Source organism: Mus musculus, chromosome 10 (genome assembly GCF_000001635.26).
Source record: "Mus musculus strain C57BL/6J chromosome 10, GRCm38.p6 C57BL/6J".
Lineage (NCBI taxonomy): Eukaryota > Metazoa > Chordata > Mammalia > Rodentia > Muridae > Mus > Mus musculus.
Window position 1 is genome coordinate 114,847,937 of NC_000076.6, and position 27,797 is coordinate 114,875,733.

At 39.5% G+C, this 27,797-nt stretch overlaps 1 long non-coding RNA gene across 1 annotated transcript in view; it reads right to left on the reverse strand.

Annotated features, from left to right (window-relative positions):
* Window positions 1-27,797, reverse strand: part of Gm40767 — a 90,452-nt gene that overhangs the window by 21,287 nt on the left and 41,368 nt on the right. The window lies entirely within an intron of this gene.

The window sequence follows — 27,797 nt, forward strand, 5'->3', positions numbered from 1 at the left end:
TAGATAGATAGACCAGACAGACAGGGGATAGATAGACAGACAGACCAGACAGACAGGGGATGGATAGATAGATAGATAGATAGATAGATAGATAGATAGATAGATAGATAGACCAGACAGACAGGGGATAGATAGATAGATAGATAGATAGATAGATAGATAGATAGATATACAGACAGACAGATAGGGGATAGATAAACAGACCAGACAGACAGGGGATAGATAGATAGATAGATAGATAGATAGATAGATAGATAGATAGACTGACAGACAGATAGGGGATAGATAGACAGACAGACCAGACAGACAGGGGATAGATAGATAGATAGATAGATAGACAGACAGACAGACATATTATGTATGACTGGGTATAAAGTATAATTGTATCACTTGTTCCCTGAATTTTGATCACCTGTAGTTTTCTGCAATGGTCTCCATCTGTTGTGCAAAAGTATCTTTATTCCTTTGATAAGGAGTAGGAGCTGCATTTCTCTGTGGGTATAAAGAAAATATTTAGAACATCATAGAAATAAAGCAGGTTTTAATAAAGTGTTGGTTGTAGGTTCTCACAGGTCCATGACTTCAATAGTCCTAAGAAGTTGGCTAGGTTTCCAGTACCAGTCATGATTTTTCTCTTATTGAGAAAAACCTCCAATTATAGAGCTGAGGGTTATAGCCAAGATTATATGTGCCTACAATCTTAGAGCTATTGTGCCATGCTAGGTGTTGTAGTTCATAGGTCTCTTAGATGAGTTACTTTCCTCTACTGGAAGGGCATGTATGGTACCTTTTGGTACCATGAAAGCTAGTATTTAGGAAGAAGGCTTTCAGGTCAGATCTAGCTTAGAAGTTCCCGGTTTTGTGTCTAAAGTACATGTCATCATTAGCAATATGGACACAACTTCCACCTCTGGGAGACAATGAAAGGCAACAGCAATAGCCTATAATGTTTTGTACGTCTATGTACATACACATGTGCATACATATACACATCATATACATATACATCATATATATACATATATGTATATTTAAACTATGTACATGTACATATATACACAAATATGTGCATGTATATGTATATGTATATATATATATACATATATATATATATATATATATATATATATATATATACACACACACACACACAGATGTGTGTGTGTGTGTGTGTGTGTGTATTTTTTTAAATAGTTTTCCCTCCTTGGCTACAGTGGTCCTACAAGAGCTCTGCACCAATAAAAACCCCATACCAGGCATGAGAAACCCCTTTTGAAGCTATGCTACATCGTGTTTAAGATTCTACATGTAAAAACTCTGAATGAGTGACATCACAGGAGTCTTCATTTTTGTTGTACTATGTAAGTCTCTACCCAATGCTGGGTTTCACTGTCCTCAATAAAACCCATAGATGCCACCAGAGTTTTTGGCTCTACAGCTACCAGGATTAGAGTGAATGTCTTTGAGGATACACATTCATTTTTAGTGAATGTCAGTTGTTCTTAATTTTGTCAATTTTTGAAAATCCATGGTCACTTTTACCTTGTTTAATAAAACTAAATGTTCAACTTCAATGTATTGTTTGCACAAATTCAGCAAAAAAGCCACCTTTTCTACTTAATAAAATGTATCTTTTAAAAAGAACAAAAATACCTAAAGCAGGAGGTAGTGGCACATGTCTTTAATCCCAGCACTCAGGAGGCAGGGGCAGGAAGATCTCTGAGTTCGAAGTCAGCCTGATCTACGGGATAAGGCTACACAGAGAAACCATGTCTCCAAAAAAAAAAAAAAAAAGGATAGCTAAAGCCAATAAAACACCAGAATTTGTCTCCTCTGTTCTCATGAATCTCCTGAGCTTTTATTTTTATCTTATCTGTGTAATACAAAACACAAAACTCATACAAATTATTCCCTTATTAAGTTTGTGCTTTCTATTTTTATTTTATGTAAATAATGTTGCCTCTTCTCTCTATTTACTGAGCCCTCAATCACATCCAACAGAAATTTAATTTAAAGGCAATAGATGAAGATCATGTGATTGTTAAGCCACAGTGTGTACATCTTTTACATGAAAATAACCTTAATTTCTCTGCTTGACTAGGAAAGAAATAACAAGAATGATTGCTATAAATCAGGAAAAATTCATAACTTGCTGGAGGTGTAGCAGCTGTTGATTTAAGGTTCACATCCCTGATAACATGATGTTATAGGGAAGATAACATCTTTTGACAAACCTGTGAACATAAAAATTACAGGGCTTATTCAACATTTAAATATTTTCTCTGTATCACTGGTAGAAAAAAAATTTTTTCTTTTATCCAGTTTTGCTAAACTATGTTTGAAATACACTGTATCTAATCAATAAGCCTTACATAAAATTCAGTGTTTTCTTGCTTCATAGGGCCACAGTAAACTTGCCCCACCACAAACAAAACCAATGAATTAGCTTCAGTTTAGAGCAATGGTCTACTTTTATTATGTACCAGGAGTCTCACTATTTATTACACAGAGAGAGACTGGAACAAACACTGAGAATGCTATTCATTTCCTTTATTATCAGATACAAGTAAGTTATTGGAAAAAAAGCAGGTGGCAAACAAAGCAAATACTGCATTAAGTAGAAGAGGGGGGAAAAAAAGCTATCTCCAAAATGGAATCTTGAAGATGTGCAAAATAAGTTACATTTGCCGGCACTTAGAGACTCTAGCGGGTGTCTTTATTTATGCAAAGTTGGTGTGTTGTTGTGCATATTTTTGCGCTGCTGACTCACAAACTGTACTGCATTGTGCTGACATTATGCGTTTCCTATTTATCAGGGAAATACAGACAGAATCATTAATTAAATACTGAGAGCAGTGCAAGTAGTAGTAGCCTTGTCTCTCCTTTCCTTTGAATTGTTTCCTTTCTTCTGTGATGGACTCTCTATTTTTATTTATTTATTTTTCTCACATACATTATATCCCATCCCCAGTTTCCCCTCTCTCTTCTCCTCCCAGCACGCTCTATGCCTCCACTCTCTCCCAAATCCCCTCATCCTTCCTTTCAGAAAAGAGCCAGCCTCCCAGAAACATCAACCAAGCTTGACATGACTAGTTACAGTAAGACTAGGTGCATACCTTTATGTTTGCCATGGACTCTTAACCTTAGAAACAGAGTCAAATTTCCTCCTTGTTGGTCAGGATTTTCAGTGTTTCTTTCACTTATTTGAAGCTATTCAACAAGGTCCCTTCACCCCATATGGCCCCCGTCTTCTAGTGTTTTAAGCTACTGTTTTCTTTGAATTTTCAGACAAAATTATTTGCTCCCTCATGCTACACCCATAGAAAAAAAGCAAACACCTCTAAACTCTTTTGAGAAGTAACAAAGAGCTGCCTCCTATCCTGGAGTCCACCAATTTTTTAATGTCGCTAAAACTTCCTGCTCTTGCCTAATTCTTGATCCCAAACAGTAGCTTTCCCTTCTGGCTATGACAGTCTCTCAGCACCATTTCATCCCCAATTGGGCGCCACTAATGGTTCACTGCCACCAAGTGTCTCTGTCAAAGGTTTTGTGAACAACAAAGTCATAGAAAACAGAACGTAGCTTTAAGCTACATGGTGAATACTACTTCCCCCCCCCACCCCCCCCCGCATTCATTCCACTTATTTTGTGTACTTAGCAGAAGTTGCTCAAGATCGAATAGATGTCGATAGTAAGGTCAAGATAGTAAATCCCCTCTCTCATTATAAAGCTTACGATCTAATTATGTTAAAGAGGCCACAAGAAAAAGGGTAACCAACCACTTTTTTTAAAAATGGGTTTAAATCCCTATTCCATGAGATGTGGGAGAGACAAAACCATATATGACACTGCTGAACTGGCCAAGAACCTAAGTCAAGAGTATGGACCAACGGTATAACCTGCTACCATTATCCAGCTAACAAAACCTAGCAATAAAATGAATCTTAATGACACATGGCTGTACACATAGAGCAGGGCCTTGCTCAACCTTCATCAGGGAAGCTTCTTCTTGCAGTGGATGGGAATTAACACAGAGGCAAACAACTAAACAGTGTGCAGACCGTGAGCAACTTTAGAGCACTCAATCCAAAGTGATATATTCATCAAACCTCTGCCCTCCAGGCTCAAGAATCTATTCGAAAGAGCAGATCAAAAGATTATAAGAGCCAAATGGAATGGATGGCTCCCAGGAAATCTTGTCTTCTGGACACCGCAGTACTGATGCAGATATGACCTCTGGTATGAGACCTGCACAGGTTTAAGTAAGACAGAGTGTCAGCACCAACAGAGGACACAGACACAGGCTTCTAGCCCTAACCAAGAAGCTGTATGCAGTTGATACTTGCTAGCAGAGGTGGGAAAAATCAGTTCTCTACAATATAGTGTAAGTAGATATATCAACCACACTCCAGGGTAAGCCCCATGTCCAGGAGCTAAGTAAGCCAACACAAACCAAACTCCATGAGCAGTTTGTTTGTTTGTTTGTTTGTTTGTTTGTTTGTTTTCAGTTTTGTGGGTGTTTTGTTTTACTTTTCTGTTTTCTGTTTGTTTGTTTGTCTTATTGGTTTGGGGGATTGGTTTATTTTGTGTGTGTGTGTGTGTGTGTGTGTGTGTGTGTGTGTGTGTGTGTTCAAAGGGACAGATTAAAAGCAAAGTTGAGTAGATAAGAAGGTAGGAGGAGTCTGGGAGGAGTTGGAGGAGGGGAAACCATGATCCAAATATACTTCATGAAAACAGTCAAAGAAAACGAGAAATGTGACAAATGTTGAGTTAGGAAGCAATGTTCAAGAAAAGGAAGCAGTGTCAGCAGGACTCTGTGGGGAGGATTCAACTTTAAGAAGGATACTGGGTGGCAAGGAGTGCAGTGGTTTGTTGTAATTAGTGATTTAAAGCACAAAAGGACTAAGGGAGAAAGCCAGGGAACACATCTGGAAATAGTAGTTTGGGAAGGGAATGCAGCCAAAGATCTGAGCCTGCCTGAAATGTCAATTCTAAATCAGATCCAAGGCTCAGTTCTTCTTCATTTCTCACAGCCCAGTTTCTATATTTCTGGCACTTTGTTGTAGAGACCTCACTGACTAGAAAGGGCTGGTCCCTCCCAGGTCTAACCAGGTCTTAGAAAAGCAAAGCACTCACTTTTTATATGCAAATGAAGCGCCATAGCCCTGGATGCACTCAAAACTGAGTTCTTCTACCTGAAAAGCTTTTCTTAGCTCTCTTTATCCCAGAGCCACTAATGGGCTAGGGGGATCCACCTCTGTGATCTGACAACCTGCTGACTTAATTCACAAAATCCCATTCAGAGCCTACTCATCTACATTTATACCTGTCTGGTCTCTTGTAGAAATTAACACAAAATGTTTACCCTTGCTTTCTCTTTGCTTTGTCTGGGATGCTGACACCTTTCTTCATATCCCTATGTGGCCTAGCATGAGTAACCAACTGTTTTACAGAAGTAGCCATACTCCCTTGCAAACAGTGTGTTTACTAAAGGCATGGCCAAATCCATACTTTCCAGAAGCTTACAGCTCAAGAAAATGTATAATACTGACAGAAGTAACCACCTACAGACCATTATAGTCTGGCTTTCTTGTACGTTCTAATTTCATACATTGTCCGGACTCTAAGAAAATCTGCTGTCTGGTTTGGTGAGATAGGAGACAGAAGAAGCTTTTAAAAATGGCTTCATGAACTACCATTAAATCTGGCTGGGAATATAATAAGTCACCTACAAGAGACCCTCCTTGTCTAAGAGAACTCTCATCAAAACCCAGGCAAGGTAATGACTGCCTGTAATCCCAGCACTTTGGAGGTGGAGACAGGAAAATTAGAAGTTCAAGCCTATCTGAAGCTGTATTGCAAGTCTGAATTCATGGGACACAGAATTCTGTCTCGAAGATTAAAAAATACTTTCTCATCAAAGTTATGTTTTTTTGTACAAGTCGATGGGACTTTCTTGAGCAAAACATTACTTAAACACACCATAATGCATTTTGCAGTCAATTTGAAAATTGACAGGATACATGATTCAAAAGGGAACCAAGAAGGTAGAGAAGACAGACCAAAACACTGTAACCATCACAATACCAAAAGCAGCTTTAGATGTCCCTCTTGAGGGTTTTACATATTTGCTGGTGTTTTTCTTTTCTAATCTTGTCTTTTCTTGTCAAATAGTATGTAGTTTTATGCATTTTTTCATTTGTTTGGCGTAAGAGAGTCTAGGCTCTTTTTTTCCTAATTCTTGAAAATAATTTTTCCATTCAATATAATCTACTCCCAGGTCCTTCCAACTTCTCCACCCATCCAACTCCATGCCTTATCTCTTACGCTCCTTAGAAAACAATAAGGCAAATAACAACAAAACAATAAAAAAAAAGGGAAGAAAAGGAAAAGTACCAGAAACACACACACCTCAAAAAAATTATTTGAAACCAAAACTTATAATACACAAGTTTGAACTCTTATTTTCCTTTTTTTTTCAATTTTTTTATTAGATATTTTCTTCATTTACATTTCAAATGCTATCCTAAAAGTCCCCTATACCCTTCCCGCGCCCTGCTCCCCTACCCACCCACTCCCACTTCTTGGCCCTGGCGTTCTCTTGTACTGGGGCATATAAAGTTTGCAAGACCAAGGAGCCTCTTTCCCAATGATGGCTGACTAGGCCATCTTCTGCTACATATGCAGCTAGAGACATGAGTTCTGGGGGTACCAGTTAGTTCATATTGTTGTTCCACCTATAGGATTGCAGACCCCTTTAGCTCCTTGGGTTCTTTCTCTAGCTCCTCCATTGGGAGCCCTGTGTTCCATCCAATAGATGACTGTGAACATCCACTTCTGTATTTGCCAGGCACTGGCCTAGCCTCACACAAGACAGCTATATCAGGGTCCTTTCAGTAATTCTACCCTGAGTATAAATTCATTTTACATAATAATGGATTCTAAATTCCAAATGCTGATGAATGTCCAAATTCTCAAAATGACCCTATCATTTCTATTATCTGCTTTGCTTTCATGACTTATGTTAATTCATATTTAACATAACAACTTACTATGAATATGTAAATTTCAGCTATTATATAGCTTGTTGAAAACAAAGCCATGGCTCATTTCAGCAGTGTTGGGAGCTGGGAAACAGCTTCATCTGTAAAGTACTTACTATGCAAGCATCACCTGAGTTTGATCCTCAAAACCTGCTTACAAAGTTAGACACTGGGATGGGCTTGTAACTCTAACAATGGGGAGACTGAGACATGTGGATGCCTAAGGGCTCATTTGTTAGCCTGCCTTTCATAATAAGCAAGCCTCAAGCCCCAGAAAGAGACACTGTCTCATAAGACAAGGTGGATGGCTCCTGAAGAACAGTGCACAGAGTTGACCTCTGGTCTTCACACATATGCATGTGAAAAGGTCAGTTTAGAGCATTTGGAAAATTCCACCAGACTCCTGAGCATAAAGACCCCTCCCTTCCTGGAAGGGTGGAAGGAAGAAGAGGTTGATGGAGCACTTAGGCACCCCTCCCTTCCTGGATTACATTCCTCAGGAAAACCGCAGGGCAGACCAACTGTTGGCCACCTACAGACAAGGGAAGTCCCTGCCACCTCATCTAAGGACCAATCAGTTTAAAAGTTACACTGTTCTGCCAATCACATTGTGTCTATTGGCTGTTGCTCTATTCTACCCCTGAAAGCTGTATAAAAACTGTCCAAATGGGCTGCCCGAGTTCTCCACCTCTCCTTCGGGTGCTGGACGACCCCGGTGCTCTAGAACAATAAAGTCCTCTTGCTTTTGCATCGACCCCTAACTCTGCATTGTTCACAAGGTGGGAGAGGGTCCCTGGTTTCTAAGTCAGTCTTACACATGCAGATAAAGGAGCACAGACAGAACAAAAACAAAAGAATTTTGTGTTCCTAAAGGACAAAGACTACACAGTGACTGGTCTACTACCATATTTTCTGATTGTTGAACTTTGGAATTTTATATGATACAACCAAGCTAGAGTTTCACATTAAGGAGAATAAAGAAAAATTATATTGGTGTGCCTGCCTGTCCTGTGAGGAAGCCCTGAGATAGTTTGCAAGCAGCAACTCTGAACGAAGCTCAGGAATCTGAGGAAAAAGTTCTGGGATTTGCTGAAATATTGGCATGCCACAAAATTATAAGATCTAACCATATAAAGGCAGCTATTGCAGATTGCACCCATTTGCCCTGAATGAAATATATCTGGGGCCTGCAGCTAAACAATTCAGTCCTGTCTCCAGCTTGTACTTAACGGTACAAATTCCTCTATAGCAAACTGGATGTGATGAGATTGATAAATTAGAAATCGTGTTTTGCAAAACACAGATTATTGGTTATAACAGGATCAGGTCTAGTTGCCAACACATCGGTGTAAGAAATAAATAGAAGCAACTGTTACAACAGCTGCTTTCCTTATCATAACAGAGGTAATAAGGATGATAAAATATATGAACGCACTAGGTTAATGGCAAAGTTAATGGTGATGAGAAAACAGAGATCGGTATTAATGACCAAAATGTAAATAGCATCCAAGGCAGCTATTTTCTGCAGAAGTAGAATTTTATTTCCACAAATTTTTTAACTTGAAGTTTTTGTTGTTGTTATTGTTGCTGTTATTTAAGGAAATTCACAGAACCAAGGTTTTGTTTGGTTTTTATTTTTTTTAATAACATCTTCCAATAACTTAAGGTTTTTCTCCAGGACCAAATAAGGACTTCGAGATCAAGAAAGGCAGTCTCTGGCTGGGATGAGACTTTGTTAGCACGACAAAAGCATGCAAAATTTATAAATAACTCTGTTTTTGCATTGCTCTTAAAATCAATGCTGAGCCTTAATATTTGGGAGCCAGTTGTGCTTATAGCATCTCACATCTATGGTCCTTTGGCACATACATCCCTAGAAGATCAGCCTTTACCCAGAGCCCTCTCTGTTTTTCTCCCCCCTTCACTCACACAGCTCAGATATAGTGACAAACTCTGCTTTACCCCTTTCTAAAATGTATAAGCTTATTTAAGCTGGAATGCCAGTATAAATAGTTAAGCCAGGTTTAATTACAATATTAAGTAAGCTTTCACAAGGCATAAAGGAAATAATTTAGTAAAGTCCAGATATATTATGTCTACCAAATTCCCTTCACCCACTTTGTACCATGGTCAGAGGAATGCAAGGGTAGATGCCTAATTTGCTCAGTTCCGTGTAGAATCGTCACTGGGTCTTTACTGTGTTGGCGCATGCATGATACTTTTCCTCTTAATTTCCACTCTGTTATTTCACTAAGAACCTAAGATGATAATGGCCAGGAGGCCTGCTTTCTTTATAAAGTATTTTTAACTTCTTTATTGTTCCCATTGTTTTTGAGATGCCTTGGTTACTCCAATCCCAAGAAATATTTCCCAGTAGGAACATAAACTCAGTGGGCAATTTTCCCAGCCGCCGAAGGTGCTTTATTTAAACCAAATGTGCTTAATTGCTGTGCTCTGTGTATTCATTTTTAGCTGAAGTTCAAATAGCTTATTGACATTGTCATTAATCTTAGGCACCATTCGTATCTTTTTCAGTTAATTACTCTCTAATAGAATCATAAGAAAAAATCTGTAATTCTGAGTCACATGCCAATTCCATCAGAGGTGATGTTTGCCTGTCATCCATTTTGAGTACTTTTAAATACTTTATACTAACTTCCTGCCACATTCAATTAGGCTATCTCTAGTCTATTTAAGCGATGATTCTATGTGTCACTTTAGAACACTCCATGACAGTAAGTCAAATAATTATTAGCCTCTGGAAACTCATAAGTTAGCAATGAGGGATCCAATTTGTTTGTTTTATATGATGATTTAAAGACCATGACTCAAATTTCTACCAATCAAAAGTAAACTTTTGTCGTATTAATAAAACATACTGATATATTTGTCAACTCAAATATACTTCAGTTAAATTAATTGGCCCTATTTTAATAAGTTTTCATGAAATAAGAATAATAAGTCCACATTTTTAGATGCAGAGGAGTTGAGAAGGAGTGAGGCTGTAAACAGCAGAACAAATAATTTCTTTAGAATCTGCAAGAAAGGACAATTTGCATGTAGATGTGTTCAGTTTCTGCTTATACCAGAAGAAGAGGAGAGAGATGAAGAAGAGGAGGTGGAGGAGGAGGAAGAAATGGAGGAGGAGAAAAGAAAGGAGAAAGAGAGAGGGGGGGAGGGAGGGAGGGAGGAAGAAAGGAAGGAAGGAAGGAAGGAAGGAAGGAAGGAAGGAAGGAAGGAAGGTAGCTATTGCTTATTGTTCCAAATTCTGTCTACTTCTGCACTTCCCACTTACTGTGGTCAGTCGTTTAAGTCTTTTCAATGGCCCCTTTCTGTTGTTAGAACTTTAGGAAGGTCCTTAAGCTCACAAAATCCTAACTACATCAAGGAGATATGCTGGCCATAGTTGTGGTGCCCATCACAGCCATCACTTACTACATAGATAGAGTGACATCAATGTGTCCATTTCATCAGCCGTTCCCATAAAACAGCCTTTAGTACACAGCATTGCTGGACAACTGTACACACACCATTTAGGATTCATGACACTTCCGAGGCTCTTCTTTGTGCTGATACCCTGAAGTCCAGATTGCAAAACAACAGCAAATTTCTGGTGCCTTCTTTTCTATATTATCAAATCTTCATTTCTGCAGTATAGGGATTGTGTTTATATGCACTATGCACAGAGGTATGTCTGTCCTTCCTTACCTTCCTAATGTACCTTCTGATAGGTTAAAATAAAAAACCTAGTGCCTATAGCAAAAGGGCAGAATAGTGAGGTGGGGCGTCCAGAGAAAGTGGGGGGGAGGGGACTCTGAGAAAGAGGCAGGGACATTTTGCCAGAGAGACTCAGAAGTATGAAACTAAGAAGCAACCGGCCATGTGGCAGAACTTAGATTCATATAAACAGGATAATTGAGTTATGAGCTACTTGGAAACAAGCCTAGCTTAAGGCCAAAAGCTAATAAATAAATATAAGCCTCCAATATCATTATTCAGGAACTGGAGAGGGAAGAGAAAAGGCCCATACAGCTACCCTGCAGTTCCTGGTATAGGACCAAGAATGGGGACACCCAGCCTTTCTTTCTCTGGCCTCTTTTCATGGTCTACCTTAAAGTGTTAAAGGGAAATTTCTCAGTAGTAGGGCTTGTTTAGCATATATAATGTCCTAGACTTACTGTCCAGCACCACACACACACACACACACACACACACACACACACACACATAAACTGGGAAGGGGGACAGAGATGGAGACAGAGAAAAATAGGCAGACAGACAGACAGACATACAGACAGACAGACAGACAGACACAGAGAGACAGAGAGATGTAGAAGGAGAAAGAATGTACTAGGCAGTAAGAAACTTCAAACTTCTGGGCCACAAAAAGAAACTGATTTTGTTTTGATTTTGGGTTTTTTCTTTCTTTTTTTTTCTTTTATTGAAAATAGATTTCCCCTTCCTCTACTACCCCCAGTTCATCCCCATGTCCCCTTAGGGCAAAACAGACTCTGGTTAGTCACTCCTACAAGTTCTATGCCACCATTGCCCTAGCATATTCTCTTGTTTCTTTAGAAACTCAATAACTAACCTCCCACCTTCCAAGGAGAATGGTATTTCTTATAAATAGAAATAAACAATACAGTTATATTTCCACATGTCACTATATTAAGTGGCTAATATCTAGCCTTTTACAGGAGTCTGTTTTACCCAGGGTTTGTATCCCTCCACAAAACATCATGACCAAGAAGCGAGTTGGGGAGGAAAGGATTTCTTCAGCTTACACTTCCATATTGCTGTTCATCACCAAACAAAGTCAGGACAGGAACCCACACAGGGCAGGAACTTGGAGGCAGGAGCTGATGCCAAGGCCATGGAGGGGTGCTGCTTACTGACTTGCTTCCCCTGGCTTGCTCAGCCTGCTTTCTTTTCTTTTTATTTTTTTCTTTTTCTTTTTTTCTTTTTCAAGACAGGGTTTCTCTGTATAGCCCTGGCTGTCCTGGAACTCACTTTGTAGACCAGACTGGCCTTGAACTCAGAAATCTGCCTGCCTCTGCCTCCCGAGTGCTGGGATTAAAGGCATAAACCACCACTGCCCTTTCTTACAGAACCCAGGACTACGAGCCCAGGGATGACACCACCCACAATGGGCCCTCCCACTCTTGATCACTAATTGAGGAAAGGCCTTATAGCTGGGTCTTATGGAGGCATTTCCTCAAGGAAGGCTCCTTTCTCTGTGATAACTCCAGCTTGTGTCAAGTTGACACACAAAACCAGCCAATATAGAATCTTTCTGTTTTCTAAATTAGGTTAAAATTTTAAATAGATGATAGATAGATAGATAGATAGATAGATAGATAGATAGATAGATGATAGATAGATAGATAGATAGATAGATAGATAGATAGATGATAGAGATAGATGATATAGATAGATAGATAGATAGATAGATAGATAGATAGATAGATAGATAGATAGGTGATAGACAGACCTTTTGAACGAATTCAGAGCCTATGTTGAGGTGACTCATTACCCATGCCTTTTCCTTTCCTTTCTTCTTTTTCCATTGGCTTTTGCAGGACTTCAGAAAAGCCAACACAAATTAATGTTACATAGAAAATACAGAGAGCCGCTGAGGCAGCAGCCTGGGCGGGCCGCAGACAACCGGCCACCATCCGGACCAGAGGACAGGTGTCCGCCTGGCTTGGGAGGCGGCCTCAGCCTCAGCAGCAGCGGTCGCCATCTTGGTTCCGGGACTCAGCAGAACTTAGGAAATTAGTCTGAACAGGTTAGAGGGTGCGCCAGAGAACCGGACAGCTTCTGGGACGGGCAGAAGCACAGAGCCGCTGAGGCAGCAGCCTGGGCGGGCCACAGACAACCGGCCACCATCCGGACCAGAGGACAGGTGTCCGCCTGGCTCGGGAGACGGCCTCAGCCTCAGGAGCAGCGGTCACCATCTTGGTTCCAGGACTCCCTGGAACTTAGGATTTTAGTCTGCACAGGTGAGAGTCTGCACCACAGAAGCTGACAGCTTCTGGGAACTGCCAAAGCAACACAGCTTCTGAGAGAGGCCCTGTTTTGGGCCTTCTTCTTCGACCAGGAGGAGGTCCAAAAACAAGATATCTGCGCACCTTCCCTGTAAGAGAGCTTGCCAGCAGAGAGTGCTCTGAGCACTGAAACTCAGAGGAGAGAATCTGTCTCCCAGGTGTGCTGAGAGACGGTAACAGAATCACCAGAAGAACAATCTCTAAACAGAGTCAACTATAACTACTAACTCCAGAGATTACCAGATGGCGAAAGGTAAACATAGGAATCCTACTAACAGGAACCAAGACCACTCACCATCATCAGAACCCAGCACTCCCACTTCGCCCAGTCCAGGGCACCCCAACACACCCGAAAACCTAGACCTAGATTTAAAAGCATATCTCATGATGATGGTAGAGGACATCAAGAAGGACTTTAATAAATCACTTAAAGAAATACAGGAGAACACTGCTAAAGAGTTACAAGTCCTTAAAGAAAAACAGGAAAACACAATCAAACAGGTAGAAGTCCTTACAGAAAAAGAGGAAAAAACATACAAACAGGTGATGGAAATCAACAAAACCATACTAGACCTAAAAAGGGAAGTAGAAACAATAAAGAAAACTCAAAGTGAGGCAACACTGGAGATAGAAACCCTAGGAAAGAAATCTGGAACCATAGATTTGAGCATCAGCAACAGAATACAAGAGATGGAAGAGAGAATCTCAGGTGCAGAAGATTCCATAGAGAACATCGGCACAACAATCAAAGAAAATGGAAAATGCAAAAAGATCCTAACTCAAAATATCCAGGAAATCCAGGACACAATGAGAAGACCAAACCTACGGATAATAGGAGTGGATGAGAATGAAGATTTTCAACTCAAAGGACCAGCAAACATCTTCAACAAAATTATTGAAGAAAACTTCCCAAATATAAAGAAAGAGATACCTATGAACATACAAGAAGCCTACAGAACTCCAAATAGACTGGACCAGAAAAGAAATTCCTCCCGACACATAATAATCAGAACAACAAATGCACTAAATAAAGATAGAATACTAAAAGCGGTAAGGGAAAAAGGTCAAGTAACATACAAAGGCAAGCCTATCAGAATTACCCCAGATTTTTCACCAGAGACTATGAAAGCCAGAAGAGCCTGGACAGATGTTATACAGACACTAAGAGAACACAAATTCCAGCCCAGGCTACTATACCCAGCCAAACTCTCAATTACCATAGATGGAGAAACCAAAGTATTCCACGACAAAACCAAATTCTCACATTATCTCTCCACGAATCCAGCCCTTCAAAGGTTAATAACAGAAAAAAACCAATACAAGAACGGGAACAATGCCCTAGAAAAAACAAGAAGGTAATCCCTCAACAAACCAAAAAGAAGACAGCCACAAGAACAGAATGCCAACTTTAACAACAAAAATAACAGGAAGCAACAATTACTTTTCCTTAATATCTCTTAACATCAATGGTCTCAACTCCCCAATAAAAAGACATAGACTAACAAACTGGCTACACAAACAAGACCCAACATTTTGCTGTTTACAGGAGACACATCTCAGAGAAAAAGATAGACACTACCTCAGAATAAAAGGCTGGAAAACAGTTTTCCAAGCAAATGGTATGAAGAAACAAGCTGGAGTAGCCATCCTAATATCTGATAAGATTGACTTCCAACCCAAAGTCATCAAAAAAGACAAGGAGGGGCACTTTGTTCTCATCAAAGGTAAAATCCTCCAAGAGGAACTCTCAATTCTGAATATCTATGCGCCAAATACAAGGGCAGCCACATTCATTAAAGAAACTTTAGTAAAGCTCAAAGCACACATTGCACCTCACACAATAATAGTGGGAGACTTCAACACACCACTTTCACCAATGGACAGATCATGGAAACAGAAACTAAACAGGGACACACTGAAACTAACAGAAGTGATGAAACAAATGGATCTGACAGATATCTACAGAACATTTTATCCTAAAACAAAAGGATATACCTTCTTCTCAGCACCTCATGGTACCTTCTCCAAAATTGACCACATAATAGGTCACAAAATAGGCCTCAACAGATTCAAAAATATTGAAATTGTCCCATGTATCCTATCAGATCACCATGCACTAAGGCTGATCTTCAATAACAAAAAAAAAAATAACAGAAAGCCAACACTCACGTGGAAACTGAACAACACTCTTCTCAATGATACCTTGGTCAAGGAAGGAATAAAGAAAGAAATTAAAGACTTTTTAGAGTTTAATGAAAATGAAGCCACAACGTACCCAAACCTTTGGGACACAATGAAAGCATTTCTAAGAGGGAAATTCATAGCTCTGAGTGCCTCCATGAAGAAACGGGAGAGAGCACATACTAGCAGCTTGACAACACATCTAAAAGCTCTAGAAAAAAAGGAAGCAAATTCACCCAAGAGGAGTAGACAGCAGGAAATAATCAAACTCAGGGGTGAAATCAACCAAGTGGAAACAAGAAGAACTATTCAAAGAATTAACCAAACGAGGAGTTGGTTCTTTGAGAAAATCAACAAGATAGATAAACCCTTAGCTAGACTCACTAGAGGGCACAGAGACAAAATCCTAATTAACAAAATCAGAACTGAAAAGGGAGACATAACAACAGATCCTGAAGAAATCCAAAACACCATCAGATCCTTCTACAAAAGGCTATACTCAACAAAACTGGAAAACCTGGACGAAATGGACAAATTTCTGGACAGATACCAGGTACCAAAGTTTAATCAGGATCAAGTTGACCTTCTAAACAGTCCCATATCCCCTAAAGAAATAGAAGCAGTTATAAATAGTCTCCCAGCCAAAAAAAGCCCAGGACCAGACGGGTTTAGTGCAGAGTTCTATCAGACCTTCAAAGAAGATCTAATTCCAGTTCTGCACAAACTTTTTCACAAGATAGAAGTAGAAAGTACTCTACCCAACTCATTTTATGAAGCCACTATTACTCTGATACCTAAACCACAGAAAGATCCAACAAAGATAGAGAACTTCAGACCAATTTCTCTTATGAATATCGATGCAAAAATCCTCAATAAAATTCTCGCTAACCGAATCCAAGAACACATTAAAGCAATCATCCATCCTGACCAAGTAGGTTTTATTCCAGGAATGCAGGGATGGTTTAATATACGAAAATCCATCAATGTAATCCACTATATAAACAAACTCAAAGACAAAAACCACATGATCATCTCGTTGGATGCAGAAAAAGCATTTGACAAGATCCAACACCCATTCATGATAAAAGTTCTGGAAAGATCAGGAATTCAAGGCCCATACCTAAACATGATAAAAGCAATCTACAGCAAACCAGTAGCCAACATCAAAGTAAATGGAGAGAAGCTGGAAGCAATCCCACTAAAATCAGGGACTAGACAAGGCTGCCCACTTTCTCCCTACCTTTTCAACATAGTACTTGAAGTATTAGCCAGAGCAATTCGACAACAAAAGGAGATCAAGGGGATACAAATTGGAAAGGAGGAAGTCAAAATATCACTTTTTGCAGATGATATGATAGTATATATAAGTGACCCTAAAAATTCCACCAGAGAACTCCTAAACCTGATAAACAGCTTCGGGGAAGTAGCTGGATATAAAATTAACTCAAACAAGTCAATGGCCTTTCTCTACACAAAGAATAAACAGGCTGAGAAAGAAATTAGGGAAACAACACCCTTCTCAATAGTCACAAATAATATAAAATATCTTGGCGTGACTCTAACTAAGGAAGTGAAAGATCTGTATGATAAAAACTTCAAATCTCTGAAGAAAGAAATTAAAGAAGATCTCAGAAGATGGAAAGATCTCCCATGCTCATGGATTGGCAGGATCAATATTGTAAAAATGGCTATCTTGCCAAAAGCAATCTACAGATTCAATGCAATCCCCATCAAAATTCCAACTCAATTCTTCAACGAATTAGAAGGAGCAATTTGCAAATTCATCTGGAATAACAAAAAACCTAGGATAGCAAAAACTCTTCTCAAGGATAAAAGAACCTCTGGTGGAATCACCATGCCTGACCTAAAGCTTTACTACAGAGCAATTGTGGTAAAAACTGCATGGTACTGGTATAGAGACAGACAAGTAGACCAATGGAATAGAATTGAACACCCAGAAATGAACCCACACACCTATGGTCACTTGATCTTCGACAAGGGAGCTAAAACCATCCAGTGGAAAAAAGACAGCATTTTCAACAAATGGTGCTGGCACAACTGGTTGTTATCATGTAGAAGAATGCGAATCGATCCATACTTATCTCCTTGTACTAAGGTCAAATCTAAATGGATCAAAGAACTTCACATAAAACCAGAGACACTGAAACTTATAGAGGAGAAAGTGGGGAAAAGCCTTGAAGATATGGGCACAGGGGAAAAATTCCTGAACAGAACAGCAATGGCTTGTGCTGTAAGATTGAGAATTGACAAATGGGACCTAATGAAACTCCAAAGTTTCTGCAAGGCAAAAGACACCGTCAATAAGACAAAAAAACCACCAACAGATTGGGAAAGGATCTTTACCTATCCTAAATCAGATAGGGGACTAATATCCAACCTATATAAAGAACTCAAGAAGGTGGACTTCAGAAAATCAAACAACCCCATTAAAAAATGGGGCTCAGAACTGAACAAAGAATTCTCACCTGAGGAATACCGAATGGCAGAGAAGCACCTGAAAAAATGTTCAACATCCTTAATCATCAGGGAAATGCAAATCAAAACAACCCTGAGATTCCACCTCACACCAGTCAGAATGTCTAAGATCAAAAATTCAGGTGACAGCAGATGCTGGCGAGGATGTGGAGAAAGAGGAACACTCCTCCATTGTTGGTGGGATTGCAGGCTTGTACAACCACTCTGGAAATCCGTCTGGCGGTTCCTCAGAAAACTGGACATAGTACTACCGGAGGATCCAGCAATACCTCTCCTGGGCATATATCCAGAAGATGCCCCAACTGGTAAGAAGGACACATGCTCCACTATGTTCATAGCAGCCTTATTTATAATAGCCAGAAGCTGGAAAGAACCCAGATGCCCCTCAACAGAGGAATGGATACAGAAAATGTGGTACATCTACACAATGGAGTACTACTCAGCTATTAAAAAGAATGAATTTATGAAATTCCTAGCCAAATGGATGGACCTGGAGGGCATCATCCTGAGTGAGGTAACACATTCACAAAGGAACTCACACAATATGTACTCACTGATAAGTGGATATTAGCCCAAAACCTAGGATACCCAAGATATAAGATACAATTTCCTAAACACATGAAACTCAAGAAAAATGAAGACTGAAGTGTGGACACTATGCCCCTCCTTAGAAGTGGGAACAAAACACCCTTGGAAGGAGTTACAGAGACAAAGTTTGGAGCTGAGATGAAAGGATGGACCATGTAGAGACTGCCTTATCCAGGGATCCACCCCATAATCAGCATCCAAACGCTGACACCATTGCATACACTAGCAAGATTTTATCGAAAGGACCCAGATGTAGCTGTCTCTTGTGAGACTATGCCGGGGCCTAGCAAACACAGAACTGGATGCCCACAGTCAGCTAATGGATGGATCACAGGGCTCCCAATGGAGGAGCTAGAGAAAGTACCCAAGGAGCTAAAGGGATCTGCAACCCTATAGGTGGATCAACATTTTGAACTAACCAGTACCCCGGAGCTCTTGACTCTAGCTGCATATGTATCAAAAGATGGCCTAGTCGGCCATCACTGGAAAGAGAGGCCCATTGGACACACAAACTTTATATGCCCCAGAACAGGGGAAAGCCAGGGCCAAAAAGGGGGAGTGGGCGGGTAGGGGAGTGGGGGTGGGTGGGTATGGGGGACTTTTGATATAGCATTGGAAATGTAAATGAGCTAAATACCTAATAAAAAATGGAAAGAAAAAAAAAAAGAAAAAGAAAAAAAAAAGAAAATACATAGTTTCCAGTTCAATAGAACTCTCATATGTAACAAATGTACTAATAGATGCTCATATGTAACAAAAGACTCTTATATGTAACAACTCACCTGACTGTGCTGCTTCAGAGTCTCTGTCAAATCAGATACCTGCCATGCCTAGTTCCTCACAGAAAGAGCATAAAAACATCTCCGATTTTTCTAAAATGCACTCTAGGGTGGCTCCTGCCTTGTTGGCAATAATATGTTTCAATTTTAATCTTTTTGAGGCTAACATTACACCAGAGGTTTTTTTATCTGGGCCAATTGACTTCATAGAGAGAAAAATAACTCTACAAAACTGTATCTCTAATGTTAGTCAACAGAGTAATTCAGCATGATTACCAGAAAATTTTTCAGAGACCATTTCCTGACAGTTGGTCAATTGCATCATTTTCTGTATGATAAACAGCATACTGTTTATATTATTATTTGCCAGAGAAGTTTCTCTTTTGAACATGCTACAGGATTCCTTGGAGCTTCACATGCCATGCCTGAGAGTGACTTCAGTTCAATTCAAAGTAGGACTGTAAATATCAAAGCCATTCAAAAGTTACTTGTGCCAATTATAATAAAGAAGACAATTATCAAAACGTATTTTATAATAGCTAAAAAGTAAAATTAAAACATGCTGATGAAATAAGGATTTTTCAAGAGAAAAGACACGGATTAAAATGTATAATATACCTAACCTGGTGAGCAGACCCTGATGATAGGGATCACGGGTAAACCAACCCCAAGGGCATGAGTGGGAGAGAGCTGGTCCTACTGCTGAATGGTGGTGTGGGCAAGGGAGAGATGTCTCAACCCCTTATCCCTTGCTACCTGCCTCCTTCTCTGGCTGCAGCAGTGGCCTGCACCTCACATTAGAGCTAGCCATGGTGCTGTGGGTGCCAGAGAGCTGGTGGGCTGCCTAACTCAGCTTCTACTCAGGTCCAGATCCAAGGCTTTGAATTGTCCCACCACAATATCTTCCTAATCTATGAACTCTGGATCATGTGAAGGGACTAGCCCTACAGAACCAAAGCTGCAAGGATCTCCATGACACAGAGCAACAACAAGATATCTGAAAGGAGTCCCAGCGAGGATCCAGTATTGACAGTGTAGCAGAAAACAGAGACCTCAAACCAAACCAAGGACTCACTGCAATGAACATTTGCAGTACAGATGTTTCCCCAAAAGGGTATATGGTGTGATACACTGTAACATACCGCAGATTCCACAGAGAGGTGCTTTTTTTGTTTGCTTTTGGGAGAAGGTAGTTGCAATGGTGGAGGGCAGATACAAAGGAACTGGGAGATGAGTGGGACTGGGATGCATAACAGGAAATTCACAAAGAGTCAAAAGTAATATTAAAATGTATAATATACAATTAGCCTACTAGAAGATGGAACAGGTAATGAAACTACTGATAACATTCAAAAGTCACTTTAATATTTTAGACAATTTACAGAAATACATATGTTTCAACTACTCACAAGTGTAAAACCACATCCTGTACACTCACTCAAGAAATTTTATTAATTATTTGTTTGTTGTTATCTAAGTAGCTTACAATGACAAACCATGGAAATTAAGAAGATACCATATTCTTCTAAGGATACATTTTATGAAGACATAGGACACATTACTGTATCTAAAGGATAATCTCTCCCATACAATTACAGTGAACATACTGTAGACCAATTATGTTAGAGCCAAATTTCATTTGAAATACACATTTTTAAGTTACCAAATCCAGTCAGTTGGTGACACGGAGCAAACTGCTCCACAGAGGAGGTGAGATGAGAGGAGAAGGAGTCAGATGATGAGGATGTATACAGAGATGAGAGACTATGACTCGTGAGAGCAACTTGAACCACAAGACTTCCTGTCCCAGCATGCCCATCATTCCTGGTTCCATTCCCATCATCCTTTCTCAGTTACCCATCATCTGCAAAGCCCCAGGGCTTGTTAATGACTTCCCATCTTCAATCAACTCATAGTCAGGGGAAGGAGTAGCAAATAGCATTTTTAGAGAAACCTATACCATTCTTTTAGTCTATAACATCTAATTGCTAAGTAACCAGTTATTTTGTACCATGGGGGGGAGGATTGTTTTTAAAACATTTTTTGTTTCTATATTTACAAATAAAGAACCAATGAGGAGAAAGGCCAGAACTTATGGATCATAACGTTAGAATGCACAAAGCATTCTATGCCATTTCATCAACCTGCTGAACACAGGTCAAAAATTAGACTATACACTTCATGGATCCAACACAAAGAAGGAAATATGGTGTGATACATGACTAATTGTAGCATTCAGAAAAACTAGAGTTTCCAATAAAGACTCAGAAACAAATATATCCTATGAGTTTATATTAAAGGATGTGGTGAAGTGTCTTCAATATTATGTTTGAGAATAAGCAGTATTAAGTTTCAGGAAAGCTAATGATTTGATGATTCAGCAGGAGCTCTTCTCACTGGAATGCATGGTCTAGTCTAATAAGTTTTTTAATGCCAAAATTAAAGGTGTTGTGGTCCAAAGGAGCAGAGACATGTGGATAGTATTTTAGACATTGTGAGGGGTGTTGTTGCTCTGTATGTGGACACTGGGTACAAACAGGCATTGGATGAAGATGGCCCAGCTACACATCTGTACACAACTATCCTGCTCTCAAAGGGTGCCTGCAGCCCTGTGACTTGCACCTTTTCAAGACTTCAGATACCAGGTCCATGCTTTGACATCCAATAGACGTGTTCACATCACTTGCCCAGCCTACGACTTGGGGCGTTATTTTCATATCATGCTGACAGACGAAAACAAGCTTATTTGCTTAATGCTTCAGTTTTTCCATATTGACAACTTGTGGTTTTCAGTGGTGTGCTTTCCCCACTAGGGTAGGCTTCTTCCTTTTTTCTCTGATCATTTACACCTACATGAAGGAATTACCATTTATCATTGCGCTAATTTTATGTAGGCTCCATTCTCACCTTGACTTCTAATTTCCTGTCTTATATACAGAATAGTGTCTAGCTCATTTACCTTAAATCTAAGAATTTCCTCATTATTAGTAATTATGAACATCTATTTCTTTACATCCTCTAATCATCGATGAACACTTGTATATTCAAATTTGTTATAGAATATTTTATTTTAAACATCATTTTTTATCATTTTATAGTTGGAGAATTTTATTCTTCTAGAAATCACTTGGATTGGCAGATTAAACATGTGTTCATGTGTGATATTTTATTATCTCTCTGTTTCCATTTGACAATTTTAAAGAAGGAGGCAAATACAATTTGTATGACCAAATAAGGATGGGGACAGTGACAGAACCAAAGATCATTTTCGTAGATATGGAGTGCTTGAAAGAAAATAAGCCAGCTTCTCTTTTTACTCAATAGATATCCACTTACATAGCATTTTACTGGTTCTACATCTGTGTTCTAAGTTTTGATGGTTCTATTAGGGTAATAGGTCTGTAATTTGAGTTTAAGAAACATTCATCTACAGAAAAAAGAAAGAAAAGAAAATTTGTGTCTAACTTAACAGGATTTAGAATCATCTTAGAGATGGTCTTCTATCTGGATATCCTGATTATGTTAACTCATTCGAGAAGACCAACCTCAATTGTGTAAATGGGACCATTCCCAAAAACGGCTAGAATAATGCTTCCCAGGTGTGGTTTGTCCCTGCCAAAACTCATGTTGAGGTTTAATTGAGTGTAAAAGTATTAAAGAGTAGTTGGCCCTTTAAGAGCTGTTGGGTGGTGAGGGCTCTGCCCTTCAGAAACGATTAGCGCATGTCCTGAGAGTGAGCCATTAGAAAGCGCCCACCCCATTTGTACCTTTCACTCTATGCATACGCCTATTTGCCCTTTCATTTTCTGCATGTTAAGCAGAATGATGCCTTTGTCACCTGCATGGTTGCCCAACCTTGAACTTTTCAGCTTTCATAACGCTCAGACAAAATAAAGCATCTTGTGAGTTACCTAGTCTCTGTTATTGTTAAGCCAAAGAAAGGAGACTCAGCCAAATGGTTTCTCTCCTTCCATCTTCATCTTGAGATGATGATGATGACAATACTCTCCTAGGCAAAATGGGCCTGCACCCCTTACCTTTGTATCTATTGGGGTATATATTTCTGCATGTGACAGGCATGGTCCTATGTCAAAAGCTCAGGAACAGACGGCATCTTAACTTCTGTTTTGCTTGCTTAAATATTGGCTTTTGAAGTTTCCAGATGCCACATAAGACGTGTGACTCATTAAAGACCCCATGGAGGGAAGAAGCCCTAAGCAACCTATGGGAGGAACCCAATAAAGATGTCCAGGGATCCTGCAGACCACAGCCAGCTGCTCCGGTGTCCTGCAGTCTCAGCTACAGCCACCAGCATTTGACTGCAACTGCTTGAGAGAGCATGAGCCAGACTGAACCATCTGGGCCCCCTCACAAATTCCTGACTCACAGAGACAGAGAGATAATAAAATAGGAACTGGGGGTTTTGCCACTAACAGTAGAAAATGTAACATATGGTGTTCTGGTAACCATCTTTAAAAAAAAAAAAAACCTCATCCTACTACCACTTATGAAATAATCAACCATTTCCTTGTTCATTCAACAATGGTGCTCTGTTAAATGATTCTCTATTCTTTGGTCTATTTCTGAACACTTCCCTCTGGCTACCTTAGTATAGATGTAGAGCCACCATTCGTACACAATACTGATGCAGAGCCTTATCCACACAGGACAGATATAAAGCCCCACACCCTTTCTGCGTCATTCTAAATATTGCTGTGTGCTACTTTTTCATAGAATTCCCTTTTCCAATATTGGGCCTCTTCTCTCTTATATAAATTTTAGATCTGCATGTAACGTCAAAATTAAACACTGGATTTTTATTTGAGCTTTTCTTAAGATTATTACCTTATTTAAAAATATTAAGATGTCTCGAGCGGCTTGGTACATGTTTTTTGTGCATATTTAAACTTCTGCCATGTTTTTCAGTAATTTTTCATTTTATTTCTTTATATAACTCTGGGAATTCCTTGGCAAACTTATTCTCAAGCATATTCTATTTCTGTTCCTAGTGCTATTAGATTTAATTATCCTTTCCCCAAGCACATACACACACACACATGCACACGCACACACACACACACACACACACACACACACAAACACATACCCCACTTATTTCCCCTAACAGGCATATTTCAGAAATAGTTTATTTATCATTACTTGGAGAACTCTCCGATAGTAATAGCTCTCCAACTTATTTTTTTACAAATAATCCAGATAGATATTTTGTTTCCAAGTAAATAATCGTATCTTCTGTAAATGATTATAATTTTGACGTCTATTGTACCATTTTTATGCCTTATTTTACTGGCCTGCTTTGTTCTGTTGGATAAAAGCTTCAGAAACAAAATAATCAATGGTCACACATCTTGAAAATAAAAATCAGGAGTGTTACGTTCCTGTAAAACACTTGTAGAGATGGACCTTACCTATAAGCAATTTTCACAATAAAACTTCAATGAGAGCCATACAAAAAATATCCCACAGAGAACCAACTATCTCACTGCTGACCATATGCTGAGAAGGAAACAAAAATGGAACCCTGTAGACCCAAACCCACTATAGCACTCCAAGCTACAGGATCAGCCCAGTTATCTGTCCATCAGCCAACGAATGAAGAACACATGATGGAAAAACACAAAAGAGTTATTCAGGCCTAGAAAGTGAATTTGCATCATGTGCCAGAAAAGAAAAAAAAAAAAAAAAGGATACAACTGGAGATTGTTGTGTTAAGCAAAGAAACCTGTCAGGGACATAAAAGTGTTACATGGTTTTTCTCATAGCTGGAATCTAGACCAAAAGGGGGAAATAAAACTTAAAAATGGGGACTCTTAGGAAATGGGAAAGGGAACAATGGGAGTAACAGTGGCTAATTTGATTCAATCACATTGTATGTGTGTTTAAAGTATCACAGCGAAACTCGTTATTTTGTATACTTTATATGCATTAATAACTTGGGTAAAATAGAGCAAAAAGTTTAAGAAGAGATTAGGCTGAAGAACCGCATCCTTTTATGTCTGTACATAAAAGGCCTCTGTACAGAGTTCATAACTGACTTCCATTGTCTGCTACATAAGGGCAGAGCAAGATGCCCCCAGTGAGCCGGAGTCAGCACCTTCGCCTTGGACTTCCCTTTCTCCTGAACTGTAAAGAATAACAGTCTGCTCTTTACAAGTAACCCAGTCGTGACTAACTTGGGGGAAAAAGTAGATTAAATGAATGCCCAATTATAAATTACCAAATCTACCAATAATATATTTTTTTAAATCTGTTACTTAGAAAATTCAACTGCTAGTAGTATCTGACTTACCTAAAGATCAAATCTACCAGTTACTTGGAATTTTTTCACGTTACTTCAAAGATAATCAATATACTTTTCATAAAAACCCAAGGGTCATGAACACCAAAGATAAAAATAGAAAAGAGTTTTGCAAACTATAATAAGCTATTCTTGTCACATTCATGTCTGTGGAACAGAGCATCCAACGACAAACCTTACTCGAGGAGAAGTCTGGCTAAAATCCAAAACAGTGCAACAGATTAGAGCACAGCTAGCAGTATGCTGTGTAGCTCAGTGCTAGTACACTTATCCAGCATTTACTAGGCTCTGGGTTCAGTCACCACCACCACCACAATAGTTCCAGAAAAAAAATATGCAGAAATTTGGGGGTTCTATAATATGGAGCATTGTATTATATCTCTGTATTAAACAGCATCACACAAATTTAAGTAAAATGTCACTAGAAGAAACCATTCAATAAGCTCTAAGGGAGAGGGGGAGGTGATCTTTCTGTGGGAGTTCAATGTGTGGGCAAGATTTCAACATATGAAAATAGCGCAGGCCAGAAAGTTGGACAGAGGAACCAGTGAATTCCATGGACAGAGTAGAGAGTAGAAGACCAGAATGATGCACAGAGCAGATAATCTCACACTAAAAACACAGACAAAAGAAGTTAATATGAGAAAAGAACTTCCTCTCTACCCTACTCCATCTTCAGGAATTTTCCTTGTGGTATACCCACAAAGGGTCCCAGCAATGACCTTAGACTGTATGTTTCTGTCATAGATGTCTATGTCAGGATTTCCACACGAAGGGGACACAGTCAAGCAAAATCTTCAAGAAGGAAAAACTTGCTAACAACATTCAAAACTGAGAAAGAGGTGTCTGGAAACCAGAGGCTTGGAAGAGGCTTGCTGGATAATATATTCCATGATATGAGTAAGACGTCCACTCTGCAACCTCCTGCCTCAAGGAGCACTGTCCCCATCACACGTCTTGAGTTAATCAACCAATTCTAATGTAATATGTAAAATTACAATGCCGGTGCCCCTTCAACAGTCTGTGACATTTTTGCCTGTGCCTACAAGAGTCACTCTACATTCCTAGACTTTATGAATCTTAACTTATCCCAGGTTTCCTTTGTTATTCATCTCAGCAACACTTTTCTCAGGCTTCAGTGAGAGTGGCCATCGTGTTCTGTCTTAATTAAATGCTTAATATTGTTAGTTCCTTCAACTCAGGGAATGTCTGTAAGTAAGGGCTTTTGTCGTATAGATATTTTCAACATCAGGTACATAGCATCTCAAGAGGCCCACACAGAGGGCATCAACTCAATAGCAAGATGGAAGTAGGACCATGGACTAACAGGGAAGCCGTGAGATTGAAATCCACGAGTTTGAAATGCATGAAAACAGCAGTTCTGAGCTGGCCTCTAGCAGTGGCAGGCAGCGTGGGAACATCTACAGACGCTAGTCAAGGCAGTCAGTTTTGTTTGCTTTGTTTCTGTTTCTGTTACTGTTAGTTTGCTTGGACTTCCTCATAGCAACCGTCCTATTTATGTGCTGACATCAGAGGTGGTTTACTGTCAGCCTCCAAATCCAGTGATGAAGTCACCACTAGGCGACAAGGACCTGGTTGCATCTGTTGCCATGGGAACCGCCACACACTCAAGGCTTGTGCCTTACCTGTGCAACCACCAGAATAAAAGACCCAGACTCCTTGCCCCTTCTTCTACTTTTTCCTCTTCTCTTCTTCACTCCCCCGCACCCCCAACCAAAAAACCCTCTTCTCGTGGAACTGTGGAAGCCTGGCTTGATCTGTCTGGGTAAGAGCCACTTTCTTTTTTTATTAGATATTTTTATTAGATATTTTTATTAGATATTTTTCTTTTTTTATTAGATATTTTCTTTATTTACATTTCAAATGTTATCCAGTTTCCTAGTTTCTCCTCCGAAAATCCACTATCCCCTTCCCCCTCTACCTGTTTCCCAACCCACCCACTCTTACTTCCTGGCCCAGGCATTCCCTTATACTGGAGCATATAACTTTCACAGGACCAAGGGCCTCTCCTCCCATTGATGACCAACTAGGTTATTCTCAGACTAAACCACCAATCAAAGAAAAAACATGGTGGGACTCATGGCTCTAGCTGCATATGTAGAAGAGCCGCTTTCTAACACAACAGTGTGGACTTCAAAACTAGGCATGTGACCTGTTAGAAGAAAGCTGGTCCTTTATGGTAGAAGGTATGTTATCCAGGCTGAGCCAAGGGAAATCTTTCCCTAAAAATGGCTCTCCTTGTTTGTATCTGTAGAAATATTCTGTTTTGTTTCAGATCATAAAAAAAAAAGTGTCAATCGCTACATTTAAGCTTTGAGAAAAC